Genomic DNA, 20781 nt, shown 5'->3' with positions numbered 1-20781 from the left:
TCTTAATCAGTTTTACCCGGTTTATGAGTATGTTTGTTGCCTGCCCTGACCCTTTTGCCTGTTTCATGACTACGAGATTTGCCTGCCCTACATTGCTGTGTTTGCTGTTGTTTGACTTTGCCTGTTGGAATATGAGTGTGTTTAATAAAAAGCTGCAGATGGATCCTCAGTGTCAAAGTGCTTTGTTACACAAGCAGTATACAATAAGTAACCTACTAGTTTACTAAGAGTACATGAATAGAACACTTGCATGTGCACTTTCAGTATATGACTAGTAAACTACTTGTTAACTAAATGTATATTAAAAGAACACTTGAAAGTATACCTGCAGCACAAAATTAGTAACCTACTAGTTTACTAAGAGTAATCTAACAGAACACTTGCATGTACACTTTCAGTATATGACTAGTAAACTACTAGTTAACTAAAAGTATATTAAAAGAACACTTGGAAGTATACCTACAGCACAAAATTAGTAACCTGCTAGTTTACTAAGAGTACACTAACAGAACACTTGCATGTACACTTGAAGTATAAGTCTAGAAAACTATTAGTATACTCATGAGTTCACTTGCAGTACAAATGAAGAACTAATTTTGCAATAGTTGTACACTTAAAGTTGACTACTCTTACACTTATAGTACACTTAGTAGTATACTTTTATATACTAAAAGTGGGCCAATTTAGTCCCAAGCGGTATTCAAGCAGTACACTTACAAGTATACTCCTTAGTACACTTACTACATAAAGTATACATAAAACTATACTCCAACATTACTTAAGTATACTTAATAAAATGAACTTGAAGTATACTTCTTTTTTGTAAGGGATAGAGGTATCTTGAACTTTTTCTTGTGTACATACAGACACTCTATTACCCAGCACACAACCTACTTGATAAGTTGCTACATTTTAATTTAGTTTATCTGAAAAATATTCAGTCTTATCCAGTTTGTCTGCGATAAAGAAAGCAAACACAACACAAACATCTCTGTGGGAAGCAGAAAGCCTTCCTTCGAAATGCAAGCTGCAAATCTCGTTGAACAGTCAATACAGGGTTGCAAAAAGCCAAAGACGTATATTAGCTTTAATGTAGGTGACAATATATATATTATAGATACCCCCCTTCCAACAGCACATTTGTGAAGTATCTTTACAAAAGCACCGTTAAGGAAATTAGTGTATTAAAGAATTGTTTATTTGACCATTTCGCTCCTTGGTGTCTCGTCATTATCAGGGGAGAATTTACTAAAGGCAGACTGCAGAAAATTAGTTTCAATGTGCCAAGCATGCTCAGCAGGGGAGACTTTCTTTTTCCCCTATTTTTTATTTATTTATCTGCATGTTTGTTTATTTCACAGGTGAATTCTTTAGGGCATTGCAGCATTACCAAAAACACAAATCACTGTAGCTTGGTAAATTGCGGAAGATTATAAATTATTAATCATTGTTGTTACATAAACTAAATATCCTAATGTGAGTTTCTTCCTCTAAGCTAAGAAATACAGTAGCTCTTTGCATGTTTTTCTATTGCAGAGGAACACTCAGAAGACTTCCTACCATGTGCTATTCATATAGCTTGTTGTATAATGCGAATGTGAATCGCTCATTAATCTTTGGCAATTAGGGATCCTAATATCACTCTGTGAGAAATATGTACAGTTTTGCTATTATTTGATTTTAGATAGACCTTTGAATTGATTCAGGCATATGACTGCAAGGTTTTGACACGGACTTGTAATGAGGTTAACTGAGCTGATTGTTTGCTGTGTTATACTGTGTGTAAGGGCAGCGAGACACTCATTAACACCAGCACAGTGCATCTGTTTTCGTAAATCAGTACCATGAAACCCCATTGTGAGAGCTGTTGGGTCAAAATAAATTAGCACCAACAAGTGATACTGAAGCCTTGCACAATGTTTGAGGGGGTTGTCAGCTAATCCAGATGGTGACGGTAAACCAAGACAGAATCAACACAACCTGTTTTTCAGAAAATACCTGGATGTGTGAGTCTCATAACAAGCAATTCTCAAGGCTACTGGCAAACAATATGTGACCATGCCAGTTAACTCAGACTAAACTCTAGTGACCCAATAGATCACAGCAGAGCTGCTCTGGGGAAATGGATCTTAATTATAAAGCAGTTTTACGCTGGATCCTTTCATACTGCTTGGGTTATGCTTTACACCTGATAGAAGAATCTTGATATGTTGTGCTGTATCATGAAAATTGTAAATAAAAGTGTAGCATGTACTCTTCAATAGTAGTCAGCAGGAACTAGTCTGCAGGGGCTGCCTCAGGGAATGAGCAATTTTAGGCTCCAGAGCAGAGGCGTGGAGAGAGCCCTGCTCTGTGTGCACAGAATGTGGAAGATGTCTGTGTGATAGAGTAAGAGAGAGAAAGAGAGAGAGAGAGAGAGAGAGAGAGAGAGAGAGAGAGAGAGACCAAAGATTAGCTCTATCCGATATGTTCCTGTGAAACATGGATAGATAGAATGATGGAATGATGGATGGATGGACATATTGACAAATGGATGGACGGTCAAATAGACTAACAAAGAGATACAGTAGATGATGGATGGAGGGGTGGGTGGTTTGAAGAATGGATGGATGGATGGATGGATGGACAGATTGATGGAAATATGGATGAACGGACTGACAGACATACGAACGGATAGACAGACATAACAGGTGGACACACATAAGGATGTATGGACGGATGGACCGATAGACCAACTAAGAGATAGATTATGAATGGATAGATGGATGTACAGACAGACAAACAGACAGACCCAGAGATGGATGGACAGCTAGACTAAAAATTAGATAGATGAATGATGGATGGATGGATGGATGGGTGTTTGGATGGACGGACGGACGGACGGACGGACAGACAGACAGACAAACAAAACAGACGGACACACGTATGGATGTATGGACAGACAGGCAGATAGACCAACTAAGAGATAAATGATGGATGGATAGATGGATGTACAGACAAACAGACAGACACAGAGATGGATGGATAGATAGACTAAAAATGAGATAGATGAATGATGGATGGATGGATAGACAGACAAATAGGTAGATGGATAAGATGGATGGATGGACGGACGGATGGACAGACAGACATACAGACAAAACAGATGGACACACGTATGGATGTATGGACAGACAGACAGATTGACCAACTAAGAGATAAATGATGGATGGATAGATGGATGTACAGACAAACACACAGACACAGAGATGGATAGACAGATAGACTAAAAATGAGATAGATGAATGATGGATGGATGCAGGCACGTGCACAGATAGGGCTCAACCTGTGCAGAACACATGCCCTTTTTGTCCTTACACTCCGAAGTGCCCTTTTTTGGAGGTGTTTTATTATTATTTTATATATATAAATTAATGCTATTGTTAAACATTTACCTCTGTCTGTGTGTTTTACAAATATATTTATCAAGTAAAATTATTAAAAAACTAAATATTTTTGGATCCGCTCAAACTGTCTGTCAAACATCTTAACTCCGCCCCCTGAGTGCAGCGAGCTGAAGTTCCACAGCAGTCAGAGGCAGCTGAACGTCTTGCAACGGTAAATAAGTATCTTGTTGTTTGAGTACAATGCTGTCTCATTACGAAAAGAAACACTAGTATGTATATAACGGCGCATGTTTTATAAATTTGAGCAGAGCCGAATTATCCATAGACGGGATTGGTCGAGTGGGCAATCAGGGGGCACTAAGAGCTCCAAACTGCGACCAAATTGAGTTTTTGACAAAGCGCGAGCAGTTTTTAAACAAGTGTTCACCCATGTGAAGGGCACCCGTGACAACAATACGGAATGCACGGTCGGGTTTTCTCCGCTTTTTTTGCATGACGCGTCTCAATCGTTAAAATCGTTAAAATGTCTAGCCTACATTAACACCAAAAACATATCAGATTAGAAAGGTCTTAGACATCAGATGCCCAGTTGGGAAAACTGGATAGAGACGAAAAACGTGTAAAGGATACAAGTATGTACATTATATTGCCTGTCACTCATTATAGTATGCAATCTGGATATAATTTATTGTATATGCATGTATCTTATGCATTGAATTAGTCAAGGGAGTTGTATGATTGTTGTATGATTATTTGGTTCATAACTTTTTATTCTGAAATCAACTGCATAGAGTTAAGTCTACTTAGTATTTAGTATATTTATTAGTAATGCAGTTATTTGCACCTTCAAAAGACCAAGGTTCCTGGTCCTCAGCACAGTTTTTGCCAGGTAGGCAGAGATACATGTTGAATATGCTAATGGTATGGCTATAGTATAGTATAATCTCCTATTTTGATCTTTAATCTCCTATTTCCCCTCTTCTCAATCACATATCAATCACACAAATATGTTAACCAAATAATAAAAATGAGCTTATAAAACAAACAGAATACCTTTTTTTTCTTCAAACATATTTTAATGTAACTTTATGTAAGCAGAGGAAAAAATTAAAATTTATATATTCTACAATTAAATAAGAGCAAGTTCACAAGAGCACTTCACAAACACATGACTACAAATAGGCCTAATACAGACAAACACCCAGGATGTAAATTGTTAAAGCCAACTTAAAAGGGCAGATATCGTTTGCACTGTATAATGCCAAGCTATCATAAAATGTCATTTTTCATTCATTAATAGTGATTTTTTTCAATCATTGATAGCGAATAAATATAAAGCTATTAAGATGATTATTAAGTGATATTTATTTGGAGGGGGTGCCCTTTTTCAGTTTCAGCACATGCCCCTCAAAAGGTCTGTGCACGGCCCTGGATGGATGGATAGACAGACAAATATGTAGATCGATAAGATGGATGGATGAGTGTTTGGATGGATGGATGAACGGGCAGACAGACAGACAAACAAAACAGACGGAAACACGTATGGAGGTATGGACAGACACACAGACAGACAGATAGACCAACTTAAAGATAAATGATAAATGATGGATGGATAGATGGATGTACAGACAAACAGACAGAGAGACAAGAGAAAAGATGGACAAACAAATTAATGGATGGACAGACAGACAGACAGACAAATAGGTAGATGGATGAGATTGATTGATTGATTGATAGATGGATGGATGGGTGTTTGGATGAGTGGATGGATGGATTGACGGACAGACAGACAGACAGACAAACAGAACAGACAAACACACATATCGATGTATGGGCAGGCAGACAGACAGATAAACCAACTAAGAGATAAATGATGGATGGATAGATGGATGTACAGACAAACAGACAGACACAGAGATGGTTGGAAAGATAGACTAACATAAGATGGATGAATGATAAATATGAATGGATGGTCGACCAGACAGATGGACAGACAAAGAGGTAGATAGATGAGGTGGATGGATGGATGGATGAGATGAGATGAGATGAGATGGATGGATAGTTCAACAGACAAACAGAACGGACGGACAAACAAATTGATGAATGGACGGACAGGCAGATAGGCTAACAAAAAGATAGATGATGGATGGATGGGTGGGTGGTTGGATAAATGGAAAGACAGACAGACAGACAGACAGACAGACAGACAGACAAAGAGGTAGATGGATAAGATGGATGAATAGATGGTGCAATGGATGACAGACAGCAGACAGATAGATGACACAGTATAGATGGATTTACAGATAGATGATTGAATGGAAGAATGGATGGACAGATCAGATTCTACAGAACTATGCTACAAGTATTAATATAATCCTTTACTGTCTGCCAGGGCCGGCCCTGGCCAATTTGCTGCCCTAGGCAAGATTTCACCTGGTGCCCTTTAGAATCACAGAATCACAATTGTGTTCCAATCATTTTGCTCATAAACTTATACAGAAACACAAACTGCACAGCTTTGTCTTGTTTTTCTTTATTTTGAAAATATTTTGGAAACAAACAAACACGCACACACGCACGCATACTGTGGCTATACTGCACTAAAGCCGCAGTTTAAAATACAAACCCAGAATTTAGCGAACGTCAAGAACAAGAAAGCGGAAACAACAATCAGACCGAGACGCGGGATTTACATAACGTTACACGGACCATGTTTAAATTTCAATGTTTCTGGACAGAAATACCAACTTGTTCACTTTGTTTGGTATTAATAAGCTGCGCATTGGAGTGCTGGCTGCTCCCCGCGGTGCCGAAGACCAAGACAAGACCCGCTCTGACGGAGTACTGGAGGCACTGATGCACTCTTCTTAATTGAAAGTTATAAAGTAAAATAACGAATAATAATTATATAATAACGAATAATAGTTTCCAATGGCTTGCACGTAAATATCTGTGCATGTGTAATATCTGTGCACCAGTACTCCGCCCGAGCGCGTCTTCAGCACCGCGGCCAGCACTTATTAATACCAAACAAAGTGAACAAGTTGGTATTTCTGTCCAGAAACATTGAAATTTAAACATGGTCTGTGTAACATTATGTAAATTCTGCATCTCGGTTGTTGTTTCCGTTTTCTTTGTCTTGACGTTCGCTGAATTCTGGGTTTATATTTTAAACTGCTGCTTCAGTGCAGTATAGAGCTATTTAACAAGCACGATCTTCCGAGATACTATGCTATTAATAATTCATTAATAACTGCTGTTTTCTTGTGCAGAATTAAATATTTATAGTAAAATGTTTATATACACATATTAAAAAATATATATAATTTGGGCGCACGGACGCCCCAAGGGGTCGGCGGCGCCCTTAGCATTTGCCTATTCCGCCTATGCCCAGGGCCGGCCCTGCTGTCTGCATTTACTGCAAAGTTGAGGATATTAAAGGGATAGTTCGGCCCAAAAATAATATTAAACCCATGATTTACTCACCCCCAAGCTGTCCGAGATGCATATGTCCATCGTTTTTCAGACAAACACAGTTTCCGATATTTTAAAAAAATGTTTTAGATCTTTCAGTTAATCAAATGTAAAGTTACAGGGTCCACGCCCTTCAAGTCCAAAAATGTGCATCCATCCTTCAGAAAATAAATCCAAAAAGCTCCAGGATGATAAACAAAGGTCTTCTGAGGGTAATCTGCGTGGTGTTGTTGTAGAAATATCCATTTTTAAAACTTTATTAACGAAAATAACTGCCTTCCGGTAGCACCAGGCCCGGATTAAGAATTCGGAGGCCCCTGGGCACAATGTCTTGGAGGTTTTGCACGTGGTAGTAAATATTTTTAATTCTTTTGGTGTTAAAATAACACATCTTTACACTAAACTAAAAAAGGAGGGTTGCTGCTATATTGCTAATTTCACAGGAAAAATGCTGCAAAAAAGGTGGGAAAAAACACCACAGATAGATTGACAAAATAAAAAATAAAGCAACTGAAACTGTTACAAAAAGTTCCCTTTCAATACGGTTCACTTCGCATTGCGTCAGTTTGCTGACGCTATGGGGGGGAAACTCCTGATTACTCCGTGATTGAAGCCTATTGGTTAACGTCTGTAGAAAATACAGACCAATGACGTTTGAGCCCGCGCGGGGCGTGGCACACGTCCCTATATAAGCCGGTGAAATACGTCAAGAGCTCATTACTTTTCTCCTTCAGCGCGAACCTTCTCGCTGCTCCGAAGAAGAAGCCCTTACTCGCCGTCGATCCAAGCACTGCAGCGGACTACAACACACCAGCGTGTTCCCCTGCCGCTTTCCGGTGAGCCTAAAAGAGTTATCTAAAAGAGCAGAAGCGCGTTGAGATAATGTCGCTTCGGCATTGCGGCTCCTGCCGAGCCCCTTTGCCTGTGGAGGATTTCCACAAGGAGTGCGTCATCTGTCTGGGTCCTGCCCACGCCGAGGCCGTACTCACCGAGGCGGGCTGCGCCCACTGCGAGCTCTTTCCCATCGCGGTGCTGCGCTCCCGCCTCGAGATCTTTAAACGGAAGGCTTCCCGTGCTCTCCCGCCTAAACAGCAGCGGAGCCGTGAAGCTGGAAGACGCTCTGAGACCGAGTCCACGCCGGCTCATCCCCCGCGTGCTCTGTCTCCCCGCCGTCATCCTGTCACCTTCGCCCATGAGGACCTACGCCCCCTGCCGAGTGCTAGCGGCATGGTTTCCTTTGGGTCCGGTGACAACTTGGAAATGATGTCATCCTCTGAGGAGTTAGAGGATTGGGCGGCTTCGGATGACGACGCCCACACGGCCGCCGCTGAAGAACCAACCGAGTCGCGTCCTCACGACTCTGAGCTCATCCGCATCTTGACGCAAGCTACAGCGGAGCTCAATATCAAGTGGTCACCGTCGTCAGAGCCTCAACTCAGCCGGTTGGACGAGTGGTTTCTGCAGCCCGGGCGCCGTCAATCATCCCGCCAACGGCAGGCGCCGTTTTTTCCTGAGGTTCACCAAGAGCTCACCAAATCTTGGCGTGCTCCCCACTTTACCCGAGCTCAGATCGCCGTCTCCCACGTCCTCTCCGTAGTGGACGGCGCCGACGAACACGGCTACTCCAAAATGCCGCCGCTTGAGGAAACTGTCGCCGCCCATCTCTGCCCGTCTTCAGCCGGCGGATGGAGGGCGAAGATGAACCATCCATCAAAGCCCTGTCGCCTGACATCAACCCTGGCGTCGAAATCCTACGCCGCCGACGGCCACGCTGCATCCGCTCTCCATACGATGGCGGTGCTGCAGGTATACCAGGCAAAACTCCTCCGTGACATGGACGAGGCAGGTCCGGACCCGTCGACCTTTAAAGACCTGCGCAGCGCGACTGATCTGGCCCTTCGCGCCACCAAAGTCGCCACTCAGGCTGTAGGAAGAGCCATGGCCAGCCTGGTTGTTCTGGAGAGACATCTGTGGCTGAACTTGACGGAGATCAAGGACACGGATCGGGTTGCCCTTCTTGACTCGCCCGTGTCACCGTCAGGGCTCTTCGGCTCTGCTGTGGAGGGGTTCACCCAGCGCTTCACTGAGGCACAGAAATCGTCGCAGGCTATGCTGCATTTTCTACCGAAACGATCTGCCTCAGCGTCTGAGACCGGTCGCCCAAAACCGCCGCCAGCTCAACGCCCTAAGCCAGCACCAGCTCAGCCCCAGCAGAGAGCTGAACCGGAGGTCAAGCGCCACATCCTGCACGACCAGCTGGCCCGCCTTGACGCCGCGGTCCCCGTCCTCGGATCACGCTGGACCCGACGCCGGCGCCGCCTCCCTGAAGAGAGTCTGAGGAGGAAAAGAGGCTCTGGTCCCGCTTCGGCCGGCCCGCCCTCGAAAGTTCTGCGTGTTTCAGTCCCCTCGGGCGCTGGACACACCCTCGCTGTAACAGCGAAACACAAATTTTTACCTTTTCACAAAAAGAGCAAATTTCCTCCTCTGTACACACACACACACGGCTAAACGTAATCCAACACGGTTATTCACGGTTTCGCGGCGTTCTCTACACCACTGTCCCAGACGATCGTATGCAGATCCTCAGGGAAGAGGTGCGTTCTTTATTACTAAAAGACGCGATAGAGACGGTCCCGGCGGATCAAAGCGAATCAGGCTTTTACAGTCGTTATTTTCTCGTTCCAAAGAAAGACGGCGGCCTCAGACCGATATTGGATCTACGCGTTTTGAATCGCGCTCTTGCCAAACGGCCGTTCAAAATTCGACCGGGCGATTGGTTCATATCAGTGGATCTGAAAGACGCTTACTTTCACATTCCGATAGCGCCACGTCACAGGCCGTTCCTAAGATTCGCGTTCGACGGGACAGCATACCAGTACAAAGTTCTGCCCTTCGGATTATCTCTGGCACCACGCACATTTACCAAATGTGCGGATGCGGCTCTCGCCCCTCTCAGACAGAGCGGCATCCGCATATTGAATTACCTCGACGATTGGCTTATTCTAGCACAGTCAGAGAGGGAAATTACTGCGCACAAGACCGTTGTACTCCAGCATTTGGAGAATTTAGGGTTCAAAATCAACCTCCAGAAGAGTTTGCTCACCCCCACACAGCGAATCGCGTTCTTAGGCATGACGCTCGACTCATTAAAGATGCGGGCATGGCTTACACAGGAACGCGCGCTCACGGTCAGACGCGAGGCGGCATCGTTCAAAGCGGGTTCACATCTCCCTCTCAAACGATTCCAAAAAATGCTGGGTCTGATGGCAGCAGCATCCCCACTAATACCGTTGGGAATGCTGTTCATGAGATCGCTTCAGTTTTGGTTGAAAGCGAAAGTTCCGCCCCGTGCTTGGTTGTCGGGCCGCTTATTAAACAAAATCACGTACAGCTGCGTGAAAGCGCTTTCGATATGGACATCCCCTCACCTTTTCCTCTCGGGCACGGAGCTCGGCTCCGTGAGCAGGAGGAAAGTGGTGACCACGGATGCGTCTGCGACGGGTTGGGGCGCTCACTGTGACGGCGAACTCGCCTTCGGTGCGTGGAACAACCAGTTGTCTCAGCTACATATCAACCACCTCGAGATGTGGGCGGTTATCTTAGCGCTACGACACTTTCGACCGAAACTCCAACATCAACACGTTCTAGTGCGGTCGGACAGTATGACGGTGGTTTCGTTCATAAACCACCAAGGAGGGCTGAGATCTCGCTCCCTATCCAGGCTGGCGAAACGGCTTTTATTATGGGCTCACGCGAACGTACGTTCGTTAAAAGCGACTCACGTACCGGGTGTAGCCAATACGGGTGCAGACATTCTCTCGCGCAACGGTCCGCCGCCGGGAGAATGGAGACTGCATCCTCAGACGGTCGAGAGAATATGGACCGTCTTCGGCCGGGCGGAGATCGATCTGTTTGCATCCGACGAGAACGCGCATTGCCCGATCTTCTTCTCGAGACATCACGATGCCCTGTCGCAGACATGGCCGGCGTGTCTTCTATATGCTTTTCTTCCGGTGGCTCTGTTACCACAGGTCCTTCAGAGGATAAGAGAGACGAAATGCGCGATAATTCTGGTCGCCCCGTTTTGGCACAATCAACCGTGGCTCCCCGACCTATGGCAGCTGAAAACATCAGCACCATGGCCAGTACCGCTGAGGAAACACCTCCTATCTCAGGCGAGAGGGACGATATGGCATCCACAGCCGGAGCTATGGAATCTACACGTTTGGTTTCTGAACGGCAATCATCACGCCTTTCAGGACGAGTGTTAAATACTCTAACTGAAGCTAGGGCCCCATCTACCAGGCGCCTTTACGCTCAAAAGTGGTCTATTTTTTCTGACTGGTGCACGACGAAAAACTTAAACCCAAACACCTGTGAAGTGGAGCATATTCTCTCCTTTCTGCAGGAAATGCTGGACAGCGGTCGCGCGCCCTCGACGCTTAAAGTGTATGTGGCGGCGATAACGGCGAATCACGCCCTTATCGCCGGTCGCACCGTGGGAAAACATGATCTCATCATTAAATTCCTCAGAGGCGCTCGCAGACTACACCCACCGCGACCTAACACGGTCCCGTCTTGGGATCTGTCCACGGTCCTGAAAGCGCTGCGCGGTCCCCCTTTCGAGCCCCTCGAGCAGGCTGACCTGCGCGCTCTCTCGTTTAAAACCGCTCTCCTCCTAGCGTTGGCATCGGTTAAACGAGTGGGCGATTTACACGCGTTTTCAATTGACCCGTCGTGTCTGGAATTCGGTCCTAACGATAGCAAAGTGATCCTTAGACCGAGAGCGGGATACATTCCTAAAGTTTTGACCACGCCATTTAGAGTTCAGGTGGTTTCACTTCTCGCCCTTCCGACGGCGGACGGCGAACAAACCCCGAACACGCTCTGCCCCGTCAGAGCGTTAAGAATATACACGGACCGTTCTGCCTCATACCGCAAGTCAGATCAGCTGTTCGTAAGCTTCGCACAACATTCCTTAGGTATGCCGCTCACTAAACAGAGGCTATCTAAATGGATCGTCGAAGCCATTGCTTTGGCTTACGCCTCCCTGAATGAACATTGTCCAGTTGGTTTAAAAGCTCACTCCACGAGGGGTATGGCTTCATCTTGGGCTTGGTCTACGGGGATTTCTATCGTTGACATTTGTAACGCGGCCGGCTGGTCCTCGCCGTCTACGTTTGTCAGATTTTATAGCCTGGATGTCCCTGCCTTACAAGCACAGGTCTTATCGGCTTAATGATTCACGCGACTGCGTTTCTGTATGCCTTCACGGTGCGTTGCTAGCTCACCGTCATGGCTACCTATTAATAAATCATGCACAGCTCGCGGCGCGCTCAGGGAACCCGCCGTCTCGTGCTCTATTGTATATGCATCATGGTGCGTTTAGAAACTTCACTGTATGCGTATTACTGTCTCATATATGGTGCTTACACTTGCGCTCGCTAGAGCTATGTATATGCTGGGTTAGGGCCACATGCAGTGTCTCTCCGGTAAGGGCACCTCAGTCCGTTGTGTATGCACGGCGGGATGGGATTACGTTCCCCCATAGCGTCAGCAAACTGACGCAATGCGAAGTGAACCGTATTGAAAGGGAACGCTTAGGTTACTCACGTAACCCCGGTTCCCTGAAATAACGGGAACGAGCATTGCGTCGCTGGCCGTGCTACAAACGTCTACGCAGCGAGTGTTATTCGGCTGCGCGCTTCAGTCGAATAATAATGAGCTCTTGACGTATTTCAGCGGCTTATATAGGGACGTGTGCCACGCCCCGCGCGGGCTCAAACGTCATTGGTCTGTATTTTCTACAGACGTTAACCAATAGGCTTCAATCACGGAGTAAACAGGAGTTTCCCCCCCATAGCGTCAGCAAACTGACGCAATGCTCGTTCCCGTTATTTCAGGGAACCGGGGTTACGTGAGTAACCTAAGCGTATTGAACTTTAAACTAACATCTGTTACTATTGGCTTATCTACACTTTAGAAAAATGAGTCATGTTAGCAAGACAAAAATTGTCTTTTGGATAATTAGCTGTAATACTGAGGTACTGGTAGATAAGTAATTTGATCTCCACTGACCTCCCCACAAGTCAAGAAAAACACAGCTGGAATACGACCTGTGTGAAGAGCTCATGCCTACCTGTCTGTCTGTTGGCGATGTTTGCACTGTTGCGCACAGATGCAGAGGAGGAAATATGTGTGTTGCGCACAGTCGCAAATACGACAAACTTTCTGCGTCTGTCTTTGTCTCGCGCGCGCGTTTCCGCGCAGCTTCCAAAGCATACTCAACCACGGACAAGCACGGACGGCTCCGTTCGACACATACGCAGTACAAATGATTTCTTATACAAATTATTACTTTACCAGGCTCTCAGAGCAGCACTGCTTCGCGTCATTTACAGGACATTCACAAATTCAGGATAGATGAAGAAAAGTTATGGACTGTCTGATAAATCAACTGTGCACTGCTGCTTTTCTCACTCATTCTGAACTTAAACTATGAAGACTACTGCCACCCACAGTCCGCTTGAAAGCGCGGGGTTATTTGTGCTTAAATAATTAATCAAAATAATTAAGAATTAAATTTTACATTTTATTTTCTCCCGTCGCTTGGGCCCGAACTGCGCGTGGGCCCCTGGGCACGTGCCCATAATGCCCATTGGATAATCCGGCCCTGGGTAGCATTGCCATCTTAGACTCCTCTGTATTCAGGAGAGAGTATTAGCGTAGTGTACGCACTTTTCTTAGTGACGTATGACAAATTCGGAGGGGCACAGAGCAGCAGCAGAGTAACCTCAATAAGCTGCGTAAAGCTCTGATCTTGAATGCGACGCTACTAAGATGGCGGCGCTACCGGAAGGTAGTTATTTTTGTTTATAAAGTTTTAAATATGGATATTTCTACAACAACACTGCGCGGATTACCCTCAGAAGACCTTTGTTTATCATCCTGGAGCCGTTTGGATTTATTTTGTGAAGGATGGACGTACTTTTTTTAGACTTGAAGGACGTGGACCCTGTAATTTAATTAACTGAAAGATCTAAAACATTTTCTAAAATAACTAAAAATGTATTTGTCTGAAAAACGATGGACATATGCATCTCGGACAGCTTGGAGGTGAGTAAATCATGGGTTTAATATCATTTTTGGCCGAACTATCCCTTTAAGTCCTTTACACCTACATTTTTTCAAGACTATGGGCCATATCTTGCACCCAGCGCAATTGACTTTGTCAGTGACGCATGTATCATTCGTATTTTGCGCCGGCGCACAGCGGGGTTTTTCCCTCCACAGATGCACGTCAGCAAACTAGGGAATGAACTTGCGCTCCCTGGGCGGTTCAGCGCAAAAAGGAGGCGTGTTGCGGCGCAAACCATCTCTTATGCTATTTTGCAGTTTCAAAAAACAATTGCGCTACTAACCAAAAAAAATCTAGTCTAAAGTCAGTGGCGCGTTGCGCGTGGTTCATTATGCTATTTTAAGGGCGCATGCTTGACCATAATGTATAGCGTGCACAACGCGCATACACTTTGCTTATCTAATCTACACAGATGCAACAGTTATTTTTGCAAATCATAAATTGTTACACTTAAAAATATTAATACACGAGATAAGGGGAATCATAGTGGTGAGCATTGTGGTGATAGTTTTTATTTATTCTCATGCAAATAACGATTAAAATATTTTCATAACTTTGTTGTGTGGCTGTATTACGTTTATTTTATGTAAATAATAGTTAAAATGTTTTCATAAGAAACCTTAATGTATATGAACTTGATTTGTAAGAGTACTTTGGGGTTGGACCTTGCTTGCATTTCTTGGGTCCGATTTCAAAGCCCCCAAACCCTTTCAGCGGTGAGGGTGGACGCAGCGATGTCCTCTGCTGGCGTCAAGTCCTGAGGCAGATCCACCTCCCGTTACATGGCGTGCCCGATTTATGCTGGCAAGCGTGGGATTCCCCCGTACAAGGACGTCGGTCTCCTCGGCTGTGAACCGCTCCTGGCGTGCGCCTGGTAAATCCGTCATAATAATAGCAACCCGCCATGGAACTTGCGCCCTTGCGTTTAAAGGGAATGTTGGCTAGCGTTCTGATTGGTTTATTTGACGTTACGCCCAAACCACACCTATGAATAATGAACCTACTTCAGACCAACCCCTTATTGATTTGCGCCCGGCGCAAGAGTTATTTCTCACGCCGGGAAAATAGCAACAGCGCCCAAGATCCGCCCACAAACTCACTTGCGCGTTGCGCTTCGCACTTGCGTTTCAGATCGTTAAAATAGAGCCCTATAACTTTAAATGTCAGAATATATGCAAAATGCACATCTAATAGCAGCAATGTGATAAGTCTGCTTTTAAACTGTGTGTAATGAAGATGAATGTGCATTTCTCAAAGTGCCAAAGGCAACCTAAAACGACAGGGGATACAGGTTAAGATCAAGGTGAGTGACAGTATGTGAGGACTAATGATGACAGCACAAATGCTCCAGTCACATCAGAGGAAGTGCATCCAATTTACAATTTATACACGTCAAACGCATGAAAGATTGGCAAGCACTATAGTAAGACATTTTTTTCCAAGGACACTATTGTGTAAAGAGGCAGATAAGAACTCTAACACTGTGATGGCAAAAGGATTTTAATTGGTTTGTTGACTCAACTAAGTTTCCTTCCACAGCATATAAGACCTTTAACAGTGACAGAGTGTCTTGTTATGTTTTCTAGAGGAGTCTGACGTCTTGAAGTAAATGTTATGACAGCAACTAAAAATCAAGGGAATTCAGATATTTGAGAGGGTACAAAAAAGCTAAATAGAGATAAAAAGATTTTTTTCCTCATCTGAAGGGGACAGTTCTTTGGGTCATTCATATCTGAGACAGGCTGATTGACAAGAGACGCTAAGCCACTGAGATGGATGTATAGCGACATCTCTATTTACAACTGCCATTGTGCGTTTATACTGGATCTAGCGAATATCGACCGTGACAATGACTGACTTTCCTAGCACGGGATCAGAATGAGAACCTTGACCTTAACCTTTCAGACAAAGAAAACTCTATCATCTCCGGTTACTGTTGTCATGGCCACCAGAGCTTTGTGGGGTCGACTTCCTCCTCTGTACGGTCCATAAATTTAGTGAGTGAGGGGGACGGCGAATTGACGCAGGGCTAAAGCAGAAATGAGTAATGGAAGCAATGAGATTGATGGAAAGGAACTTGATTTGAGGACAAGGGTGATTAAAAAGCTTGCGGTGAAATGAGAAAGACTCCCTGGGGAAGTGGACGGATGACTCGGAGCTTTGCTATTATTAAGAAATATATTTGTCTTCTCTTGTGCTAGCAAGAGCACACAAGCTTCCTCTGTATGCTAATGCAGTCATGTAATCAAATGCAAAATATGAGTTTGTATTTTCTTGAGCTGAAATATTGCTTTCATTATTGTCTCTGTTTGCATGCGTGAAGCAAACATGCTGACATATTCTGGAAGTAAAACGAGGAGAGCAAAAGTCCTCTGTCTTCTAAGGATATTGTAATTACCCTTGCATGAGCAGTGTAATCAGTAATAGATTATGGGCGCTGTATACAGTATAGAGAGTATGTACTACATACTATGCAGATATGGACAATGTAATGCTTATGTCAGTCATAGACTAGTATACATTGTGTTTTGCTGTGTGATAACGATTTTAGACCAATTTCAAATCTCCCTTGGCCTTTTCTTTCTAAAATATTAGAGAAAGTAGTGGCAAGCACACTATGCACATTCTTACTAAAAAACTGTATGTATGAAAAGTTTCCAATCAGGATTCAGGCCCCACCAAAGCACAGAGACAGCATTGCTTAGAGTTACAAATGACCTCCTCTCAACATTCGATCGTTGTGAAATCTCAATTCTTATATTACTAGACCTTAGTGCAGCCTTTGACACAATAGATCACACAATATCACTAACTAGACTAGAAACTATGTTGACATCAGTGATCAGGCGTTAGCCTGGTTTAGATCATATTTAACCGATCGCTATCACTTTGTTTATGTAAATGAGGAAAAGTCATGTCACTCTCAGGTTAAATATGGTGTACCACAGGGATTGGTTCTAGGCCCTATCCTTTTCTCGTTATATATGTTTCCTCTAAGAGACATAATCAGGAAACATAACATCAGTTTTCATTGCTATGCAGATGATACACAGCTTTACATCTCTTCACATCCTAGCGAAACCCACCAGTTTTCTAAGCTAACTGACTATATTAACGACATCAGTGACTGGATTGTAAATAACTTCCTTATGCTAAACTTCAATGAGACAAAGATACTTCTGCCTTGGACATATCTTAAAAATTGGCCATATGCTTCAAAGCACCATTGCAAGAATGCTTACTCGATCTAAAAAAGTAAGATTACATTAGTCCAATTCTGGCATTTTTACACTGGATACCAGTTAAGTATTGAATACATTTTAAAATATTGCTGATCACATTTAAAGCCATAAATAGCCTAGCGCCTTTGTATCTTTGTCATACAATCCATCATGTACATTGAGGACACAAAATTCTGGTCACTTAATTATCTCTAAAATATCAAAAGGTTGTGGATCCATTTCCTACTTAGCCCCCAAGCTCTGGAATGATTAATGTAAAAATGTAAGAGAACCAGACACAGTCAATCAATTTAAGTCTAAACTAAAACATATCGCTATAACAAAGCATTCACATAATTCGTCTGGTAAATATACTTATGCCGCAATAGTTGGCTTGTCTAGAACCGAACAGACATTCATCCATTATACTGTATGGCATTACATGTGAGCAGCCCCTACGCTAATGGGATTTTGTTTCTCTCTCTCTATCTCCCCCTCGAACCCAAGGACACTGAGACTAACAGACCTAGTTCCTGCTGCTGTAAAGCTCTTCAAATCATTGATCTAGTGGTTTCCCATCATTGTGATGCCCAGCCAATGTCTGACCAACGACCACCGACCGCTTCCCTGTATTATTATTATTATTTTTAATTCTCTATAAAGTATTTTTTCTACTGGATCGGCTAAATCTGCTAAGCCACAACCAACTGCTTACTTTAACTTTAAATTATTAAAACTTTTAATTCCTATAAATATGTATAATATAATATTCAATACACAGTACATCCTCTATAAGCCAAGTCTGTCTCTCTCCCGAGGGTTTTTTCTCCTAAGGACTTTTTCCCTATGAGGGGTTTTCTCCTGGGAGTTTTTTCCAACCCCTTGGGGGTCAGCTGACATTAGCTTAACTTAGAACTACGTTACATTTTGCGACGTTACACATAAGTTACATTATTACTTCACTCACGAGTACGGTTTAATCTTAGATGCTGTACTTTGCTACTTGGTTGCCCGATGATTTTTCTGTTTTCTCTTGTTTTTATTCATGTAAAAGCTGCTTTGGAACAAATAAACAATTGTGAAATCTGCTATATAAATTAAATAGAATTGAATTAAAATGAGTGGAAATAACTTAATGTACCTTTTGAGAAAAAATACATGATTTTTGTTTTTACACGTAAAAAATGAATGTGACTTTTCTGTTAGTATAACTGATATGCCAAGTGCTATCATTTAAAGTCCTTTTAAGATCTGCGGATGCAACATTTGCCCCCTGTACCTTTATATTGTTAAAACCCAATATATACATTTATGCATTCGGCAGATTCTTTTACATAATCTATACATATTATCAGTATATGTGTGTCTTAGGAATCAAAACCACAACCTTTACATTGCTAACGCAATTCTACCAATTGAGCTAAGTGGACATTTGTGTCATACGCAGTCTTCTCTATAAAAAGAAGAGCAGAGTCAACTGCAAAAAAAATAAAAAATTGCTCCATGACCAGTTTCTAAAACCACATTCTCCCTGTTAAAGCCAAATGACCCAATTTTGCCATGTTTGTAATCCATTGGTCCATTTTACCCTCCCAACATCACACAAATGAAAAATGCCAAACAGTGGTGAATTGCACTTGCTGCTTGGACATGGCTTTTATTTTTCAGGAGTGGTGATGCCCTCTGGGGGTAAACGTAACAAATTGTTTTAAACTTAGGCTTACATTAATTCTATAAAGCTATGTTTCTATTTAAACTGGTAGATAAGAAACATCAAAGATTGATTTCAATCATTGATTACACATTAATTTCAATCTTTGACATGACCTTAAGATATCAAGGTTGTATTTTAACATTATGTTCTTTACTTTATGATGAATGTCACAGCATCACATACTTCAAATATTGTGTTAGTAATAAATTAAAGATTCATATTACACATCCATGTACCTTTATGTCAACATAATGTGCACATGAAGACTAAAGTGTGCCCATCCAATTACTGAGAAATTCATTTGTACTGTCACTCCCGTAACTGGGGCTAAAAGAGTATGAATCACGTAGTGCTTGGAAGCAACTAGGTGGAGATGGAATATTACTATTCCATCACTTAAATGAAACTGTTGCAGTATGATACAAGAATCAATATTAATTTCAGTAAAGAACAGAGGCTTCAAATAAAGCCGCCTATCTGGTCTTTTTTATTGCCTCTTGTTATCAAGCGAAATAACACTTTGCCAGCAGGACAGAAAAGCTTTTCAACAAAGACGCATCAACTTCTAAAGGTAAAAGAAAACACTGTGCTTTTCAAAACTAACAGGCAGCCTTAGGAAAGACTGTAGTATTTCTTCTGATATAATGTAGCCAGAAAACAGTTGGTAAACTCACTTTTTAAGAATACGTTGGAGATTTTGATGGCTGCCTCACCTGATGTGCTATTCACAGGTATACTCCTTTGGATATATGGATATGGATGAAGGTGACAGTGGTTTGAGTGCTCAATCAACACCCATCCACCAAGCCTATAGTTTTCAAAAATAAATACCCTGACGTGTTATAATATGTGCATTCACACATGAGATGGTGTCATCTCAAATCATTCATATTGCATAAAAATTTCTTACAGCTTCTGCAATCTCCTTCTGCAGTGTTGATAGCTTACCGAAGAAATTAAACACATGTGTCAAAAAGCTCATAATCAACTTTGGTGTATTTAGAGCGTATCATCGTTTTGATAGCCTCATGTTAAAGATGCCATTTATTAACAGTGTTATATTTAAATATGTTATTATGCTGGCATCATGACTTGAGATAATGTCAAAATACTGCAAACACTAGGCTGACTTTTTCTCTAAGAGAAAAAAAGAGAAAGGGTGGATAAGGCTTACCTCTGGATCCTAGATGGTTCCCGATGAAACTTTTTAGTGACATATTTAGAGTAATGAATGCAAATGTGAATCAGTAGAGACTACAGCTTCCTTAGAATTCATAGGGCTTGTGAAAAACAATGTGTCTATAGTGTGGGAATTGGAGGCCTTGTTATGAAAAACATCCTTTCATTGTTATTAGCATGCCCTATTTTTTACCTAACCAACCATAGCTCTAATTTAGGATGGCATAACATTGTTCAAAGTCACGATATGTAAGATTTTATCCTAAAATCACTTGCACTCTGATATATTTCATCCAGTTGTGTACTTACATTATCTCAAGTTCCCAAGGATTTGTAAATCCAGAGAAATTCCTATTTTAAATAATTGCTTGTCTCTTGACGGCTATTAATGAAGTAAAATCCACTTGGTTTTCCACTATGCAGAAGTGATGGTTATACAGTATCTAGCATGCAGCTGTTGTGCCATGCAGCTTATTCATTACTATTACAAAATATAATGTTATCAAACGTACAGGAAATAAAAAAATAATTCATAACCTCATCTGTGAACATGATTAGCGAATTCCATACATCTCTGGATGGTAAAAAAAAATCTCCCAATGTGCCACCCTCCTTACGCCTTTGTTATTGTTTTGAGAATGCGACCTTTAATGGTGAAATCCTACATAT

General features: G+C 42.7%; 1 protein-coding gene across 1 annotated transcript in view; it reads right to left on the bottom strand.

The window, feature by feature from the left end:
• Positions 1–20205, bottom strand: part of LOC135766910 (cadherin-18) — a 156613-nt gene extending 136408 nt beyond the window's left edge. Inside the window, exon 1 of the mRNA XM_065276414.1 lies at positions 20108–20205. The gene's annotated coding sequence lies outside the window, so the exon portion shown is untranslated. The remainder of the gene's footprint in view (positions 1–20107) is intronic.
• Between the last annotated feature and the right edge of the window lie 576 nt (positions 20206–20781).

This window comes from Paramisgurnus dabryanus, chromosome 6 (genome assembly GCF_030506205.2).
Source record: "Paramisgurnus dabryanus chromosome 6, PD_genome_1.1, whole genome shotgun sequence".
Classification (NCBI taxonomy): domain Eukaryota; kingdom Metazoa; phylum Chordata; class Actinopteri; order Cypriniformes; family Cobitidae; genus Paramisgurnus; species Paramisgurnus dabryanus.
Note: the sequence above shows the minus strand (reverse complement) of the source record. Positions and strands in the feature narration are given on the sequence as shown.